Source organism: Phyllobates terribilis, unplaced genomic scaffold (genome assembly GCF_046119375.1).
Source record: "Phyllobates terribilis strain yellow unplaced genomic scaffold, ASM4611937v1 Scaffold_13__5_contigs__length_258822181, whole genome shotgun sequence".
Lineage (NCBI taxonomy): Eukaryota > Metazoa > Chordata > Amphibia > Anura > Dendrobatidae > Phyllobates > Phyllobates terribilis.
In genome coordinates this window covers 184,171,925-184,179,142 of record NW_027362773.1, presented here as the reverse complement: position 1 = coordinate 184,179,142, position 7,218 = coordinate 184,171,925, and the positions used below count along the sequence as shown (strand labels likewise).

General features: G+C 47.7%; 1 non-coding gene across 1 annotated transcript; it reads left to right on the top strand.

Annotated features, from left to right (window-relative positions):
* Positions 1–2,823: 2,823 nt before the first annotated feature.
* Positions 2,824–2,895, top strand: TRNAQ-CUG (transfer RNA glutamine (anticodon CUG)). Its single transcript has one exon. It is a non-coding gene; the product is annotated as a tRNA-Gln (tRNA).
* The last annotated feature ends 4,323 nt before the right edge of the window (positions 2,896–7,218 follow it).

The following is a 7,218-nucleotide window of genomic DNA, read 5'->3' as shown; positions in this document are numbered from 1 at the left end:
ACGCGCCATTTTCCGGGGCGGCTGCGGACTGCAATTTGCAGCGGGTGGGGCCCAGAAAGCTTGGGCCTCCCTGCGCTGCGGATTCCAGCCCCCAGCTGCCTTGTTGTACCTGGCTGGACACAAAAATAGGGCGAAGCCCCACGCATTTTTTTTTTTTAATTATTTCATGAAATTCATGGAATAATTAAGAAAAAAAGGGCTTCCCTATATTGTTGTGTCCGGCTAGGTACAAATAGGCAGCTGGTGGTTGGGGGCAGCCCGTTCCTGCCTGCTGTACCTGGCTGGACACAAATATAGAGCGAAGCCCCACGTCAATTTTTTTTTAATTATTTCATGAATTTCCTGAAATAATTAAAAAAAATTGACGTGGGGCTTTGCACTATATTTGTGTCCAGCCAGGTACAGCAGGCAGGAACGGGCTGCCCCCAACCACCAGCTGCCTATTTGTACCTAGCCGGACACAACAATATAGGGAAGCCCTTTTTTTCTTAATTATTCCATGAATTTCATGAAATAATGAAAAAAAAAAAAAACGTGGAGCTTCTCCCTATTTTTGTGTCCAGCCAGGTACAGCTAGGCAGCTGGGGGCTGGAATCCGCAGCGCAGGGAGGCCCAAGCTTTCTGCCCCCCTCCCCCCCCCCGCTGAAAATTGCAGTCCGCAGCCGCCCCGGAAAATGGCTGCTGTAAGCTCACACTGCCGGGAACACGTCCGCTCCCGGCAGCGGGAGCCACTGACTGAGGTCACCGGAGTGCATTCAGGCAGCGCAGCTCCGGAGACCTCCTTTACGGCAGTGCTGTACCATGGGAATTTCTCACGATACAGCAGGGCCGTAAAGCAGCTAACCGGAGCAGCGCTGCCTGAACTCCGGTGAACCCGCTTATGCAATGACGGGGCTGCTTTACGGCCCCGTCATTCTAGCGGCGGCAGCGGTTCAGAGCGGTCACATTCTATGTGGCTGCTCTGAACTGGAGATCTTCGTGGGACACTCGTGGACTACTCCGGAGGGGTAAGGATAAGGTTGTGGTTTATTATTTTATATTTTATTACAGGAGATCGATGGCTTCGGGGAATTAGGTGTCTAGGTGAGTATAGGTGTAGTTTTTTATTTTTTACTTTATTTTAGGTGGCGATCGGCGGGGACAGGTAATGTATGAACTAATTTATTGTAGGTAACCACTGACCACCAATGACATGTATTTAACATTTATTGGGGCACAGTAGGGCAATTTAAATAGCAGGATCAGACTGATGGGAACTACTGCTCCCATCGAGCTGATCCTGCTGGCACGAGTGGACGGGGGACAGACATAGGCCGATGGGAGTAGTAGTGTCACATCGGCCTATGTCTGCCTGCACGCACAGACACCCGCACAGACACCCGCACAAACATCGCACAGACACCCCGCACACAGACACCCCGCACACAGACACCCCGCACACAGACACCACGCACAGACACCCCGCACACACACTAATCATGACCGGTCTGATGGTCTGTGAGGTGTGGCTGACCTGTGCGGTCGTGGGAAAGTTCATGTGAGTTCATGCAGTCAAGCATGAACTCACATGAACCCTCTGAGGGCACCGCGGCTACTTCAAATGAACAGCTGATCGGCATCAGCTGTTCATTTGAAATAACCGGCGGGAAAGCGCAGCACAGAACGGGAAAGCCGGCGGTGAAGTCTTTTCACTGCCGGCTTCCCCGCCCGGGTCCTTCGCTCCTTGGTGCTGCGCTCCCTGCCCGGTCCTAACTTACGATCGGGATGGGAGGTGGCGAGGGGAGCGGAGGATCGGGGTGGGAGGCTGTGGGGAAGCAGTATGGGGCTGTGTGATTGTTTAAAAGCCGGCGGCTTTTTACCGCGCGCCGGCTTTTAAACAATCAGGAGAATTCTCCCCCGCTGGGATGGCATTCTGATGACAGGCTGGATCGCGCTGCCATCCAGCTTGTCATCCTTCACAGACACTGCAGAGCGCAGGCATTATGGGAACTTCCGATTCCGGTATTCGATATTGTAAAAGTATCGGAATTAAGTATCGGAATTCCGATACTGCGAATATCGGCCGATACCCGATATTACAGTATCGGAATGCTCAACACTATTCATGTAACATTTTGACGAATTATCTGAGTAGATCAATTTCCACATTCCCAAGTCTATCCCCCACAGAAATGGTCTGTAATCTATGGATTGTATTTGTAGAACCAGCTTAACAGCATCTGTAGATCTTCTTTTGACTAGTCAGCCGTGTGAGATGTCATTTGTGCATCACACCACCAATCAAACAAAGCTCAGAGGGTGCCATCAGGTATGTGGTGCAAATCCTCCTTTTTTCCAGCGAACACAGACCACTGCCGTGGCTGATGGACTGGGATATGAACTTTGATTTGCACCAACTCTACTTGAATTATCTTTCCGATGGAACCTTTTAGCACACCATGAAAAATCTTTAGTGACTTCTGGATGAGCAGAAGTTTTGCAATTTCTTTTTTTCTCACCCTTTTTCCAGCTGATAGATCCAGAACGCTAATTATTAGCCAGATTTCATCAACATTTTAAAACTGTCCTTGTTGTGATATCATGGAACTTTAAACACACTTGTGGAATAAAAAGGGAGGAGATATTAATTTACCAATGTGTGTTAGATATACATTTGCGGAACAGCTTTAGAACCAGTTTTCATCATAATGCATGAATTCCCAGGTTCCACTGAGATTAGAACTCAGATCACTGGATTAAGAGTGAGTTTCTCACATTTCCACTATTTACACATGCTCTTTTACTGTTTTCAAAAGAAAATCAAGCCAGCTTCATTGGTAATGTGGTTCCATGGTGTAATGGTTAGCACTCTGGACTCTGAATCCAGCAATCTGAGTTCAAATCTCAGTGGAACCTGAGAAATTCTTTGTGCATAGCAGTTTTATGTTTTCTGCTCACACTCAATTTGCCAATGCACATGGTTTAACATAAAAAGAGAAAGTTAAAATCCACATGGCAAAAAGATCTATCTATCAAGAAAGTTTTACTCAAAAGTGAAACTTGACTTCATGAAGCAAAACTCATATCATCTATGTCACACCAAGCAATCGTACTCTATGACTTGTGCCAATGTTCGCATGACACTTTTTCCAGGTGGTTGAAACTGACCAGGATTTCAAGCCGAAACGGCCTCAAGAAACGACAGCGATTCTTTTCCTGAATCACCCTTTTTAGTGTTTTCCAGCATTTTTGTAAACATAGTTTGGTGATGTTTTTCTAAGTATTGTTTTGGGCATCAAATGAGTTTGTTTAAGTTTCTTTTTTGCTCGCAAAATGCTGTGAACGTCACTCAGGAACCTTCCAGGGGTCTTTCTAACCTACTCATTGACTTGTATAGCAAGTATAAAGCAAGCAAAATATACCTGAAAAATGATATGCTCACTTCTGTTAACTGCTTGGCGTTTTGGGAAACTTAATGAGGTTAAAAGACGCTCAATACCTGATCATATGAACAGCAAGTCTTTTTGCATGGAAATGAATCTGTTCAAACTATTGAGCATTTTCAAAGCCTTTTTCAGGAGGTGTTTGGAACAAAGTCACTCTAAATCTGCCTTATGAATTTTAATAAACCTTGAACTGTAAAAGGTTCCAATTGATGCTACCTTTAAATCAGATTTTTAAATTTCAGTGAGGCCTGGAATTTTGTTTCCAATTGAAATCTTCCATTTTCTGAAATGTCTTCCAGAAGGATAATCACTGATATTGATCATGGTGCTATAAGAAAAGGTGTGAAACTCATAAGAAAGAAACAGCGTCTGAGTTGTTGTGGCCGAGTGGTTAAGGCGATGGACTAGAAATTCTTTGGGGTCTTCCCGCGTAGGTTCTAAATCCTGCCAACTACATTTAACTTCATGTAACATTTGACGAATTATCTGAGTAGATCAATTTTTTCATTCCCAAGTCTATCCCCGACAGAAATGGTCTGTAATCTATGGATTGTATTTGTAGAACCAACTTAACAGTATCTGTAGTAGTGTTGAGCCACCCCCGTAGTTTTCGAGTACGGTTCGGTTCGTCGAACACCCGTGTGTTCGTCGAACACCTTCGAACACCGTTAAAACCAATGGCAGGCAAACAAAAACACATAGAAACACATAGAAAACACCTTCAAAGGTGTCCAAAAGCTGACAAAATGCTCAGAAGACACAACTAACACATGGAAAAGTGACAAGTACATATAGTCATGCGAAAAGAAAAGAGGTGGAGGAGTAAAAGGAGGGGGAGACACAGATATAGGCATGTCATGCCCTTCTAAAATCCAAAAAGTGAGAAGCCGAGACGGCCAGTCCGCTCCTGCCCGTGCCACCTCCGTGTCGCCGGGTTTGTGCCAGAGCCGCGGTGAACCCTGACGGCCAGCCCCCCTCTCCCAATACTGGTGCCTGTCCGCTGGTGGGTCGAGAGAGCCCCCCTGTGGTGGAGGCAGCTCTAAGCTTTTTAATTTAAATTGTCCCTCTAATTTGAATGAATACACTTTAAATCCATTTACAAGGATCTATTGGAGGGCAAGTCTCATGCCAGCAGCCGCGTAATTCCAGCTCCAGTAGCGTCCACTAAAGCTGCTGCAGTTAAAAAGCTTTTATAAGGATCGAGCTCGGCTGTCCACCGCAAGGCATCCTAGTGCCAGTCCCAGCCCCTATGCCTTGGGGTGCCTCCTGATGCTCTTCACTAAGTATCCCGTGGTCCCGAAGCATTTCCTTTGAAAAAATTAAGTGTCCAAACTACAGGTGGTGTAGCTTGCTTAACAGCCGGGATAATCCGCTGACTAGCAGACACTGCTACTAGGCACAAAGTATTTCCTGGGCTAGATGCAGTTAAAAATTTGTAAGTAGATACTCTCGTTGGATGCTGAGAAAGCATTCCATAGAGTCTCCTGGCACGCCATATATGATTCTCTTAAAAAGCTTGGGGTAGGGGTCTAGGGGACCCTTTTATAGCCAAAATCACGGCCCTGTATCACAATACGTCACCTAGGCTGAAGATAAATGGAACTGTAGCACCGAGGGCTCGGTTGCTACAGACGTATTGCACCTCACCCAGAGGTGTGATATCTCACTCTCAGATAAGGATGGAGTGTGGATCAGGACCCGACACCTGCATGCATTACACCACATTTCCGTGGGGCAGGGCGACCAATATGCCCCTGAGATGGGCACGACAGTCCCTGTCCCTGGCTGGAGTGGGGGGAGGGAACACTGAGGAAGGGGAACCCTGCAGTGCAGGAGCAGGGAGGAAGCAGTTCCTGGGTGCATTGAGAAGGGAGTATAAAAGGTGGGCACCATCTTAGTTCAGTGCAGAGAAGTCTGAGCAGAAGTGGCAGGGAGCAGGGGCTCTGCATGAGCTCTGCTCCGGAGGCGGGCCTAGTAACAGAGGCCCAGGCCTGCAAGAGGGAGAAGGAAGGAAGAGGAGCGGAGAAGGCTCCAGGAACGAGGAATGAAGGGATCCCAGGGGTGCGGACGGGCGAGTCGCCACCGCACGCCCGAATCCACCTGCGTGGAGGGGTCAGGCCAAAGGGGGAGACCGGTCCCCGAACTAGTGGAGGCAGGAAACGACCCTCAGCTAGAAACCGGAGGCTCTGACATTTTATGTGGCGCAGCCCCTTGCTCCACCCGCTAGGAAGGCACCACATAGGGTCAGGGAAACTGGCGCCAAGTTTACCAAGAGGAGGCCCGAGGCAGCCGGACAGAAGTGTTGGTAAGAAAGGCCAGACAAAGGACACACAAAGGGGGTCCTGTGAAGCGCTCCAAAGTTATCTGGGAGTTGTCTGAGCCCCTCACCTGGTGAGCACAGTACGACGTGGGCAGCCGTTACCTGCAGACGTGGTCTGGATAATAAGAACTGTGAGTAAAGGCCCTGAACTGCATCACTGACTCCGTGTCGTTACTGCTGCTGCCCTGCACCATCACCCCCATCCTCTGCATACACTGCCCTGAGGCTATGCTCCTCCCGTGGGGAGTTATGCTACGCTCTGCTGCACCCACAACACCAGCCTTAGCGGTCTGCCCTGTAGCGGCGGTTCACTCTGACCGCAATCCATGGGTGGCGTAGTCGGACATTTAAACATCAAAACCACATAAATAGTTCCGCCACTGGTTTGACCGCCCTGAGCCACGGAACCGGATCGCCGCCACGAAGACTACAACCACCAGCATCCACCAAAAAGGGTCCGGCTCCGGGTGTCCCAAGGCCCAGGGGGTGCGTCAGAACATTTTCATCACCTTTCACAATCACCAATGGGACAAGGCAGGGATGTCCTCTGTCCCCTCTCTTATACATCCTAGTGACGGAGCACCTGCTCTCATCAATTCGCCATAACCCCAATATTAGGTGGATTGAGGTGGGAGGCACCGAGTACAAGTGCTCTCTATTTGCTGATGATGTCCTAGTATATATCACTCAATCACATATATCCATCCCTGCTGTTATGGCTGAAATAGATCACTTTGTTACATGGTAAAATTTTAAAATCAATGCAGCGAAGTCTGAGGCCCTCGATGTCTCCCTCCCTAAATCCATATAGGATTCCATCCAGTCCAACTTTCCCTTTGCCTGGCCCTCACAGGGTATCAAATACTTAGGAATTCCTATTCATAGAGACCTCTCCCATCTATGTTATCTTAATTTTGGGCCCTTTATTGAACAATTCCATACAGACCACGGTTGGCAAGTTAGAACTGTAAGATTCACTACGTGAACCACTGGTGTTTTGTGGAAAAGCACATGTACACCGCGTTCCAAATTATTATGCAAAAAGTGTTTGTCAGTTAAACTCATTGATGGTGATGTGTGTCAGGGCTCTTTATATCACTGTAAGCAATTGCAGACACCTGTGCTAATTAGTTTGGCAGGTGTGTCCAATGAAAGGCAAGACTACTTAAGAAGGCTCTCTCACATTATTAAGCAGCCTACATTTTCTGCCAAAATGGGAAAGAAAAAGGATGTGTCGGCTGCTGAGAAGCAACAAATTGTGGAGTGTTTAGGTCAAGGCATGACTACAATCAACATTGTGCGATGATCAGGATGAAGTGTCTTGGCAATCAAGAAGTATGTAGCTGATTCACAGTACACACGTGTGCGTGCTGATAAGGGCAAATTGAGGACTCTTTCCTACGGGCAATTACGTCAGGTTGAAAGAGCAGCGGCAAAAAAGCCTTGTCATAGCAGCAGACAAGTTTTTGAAGC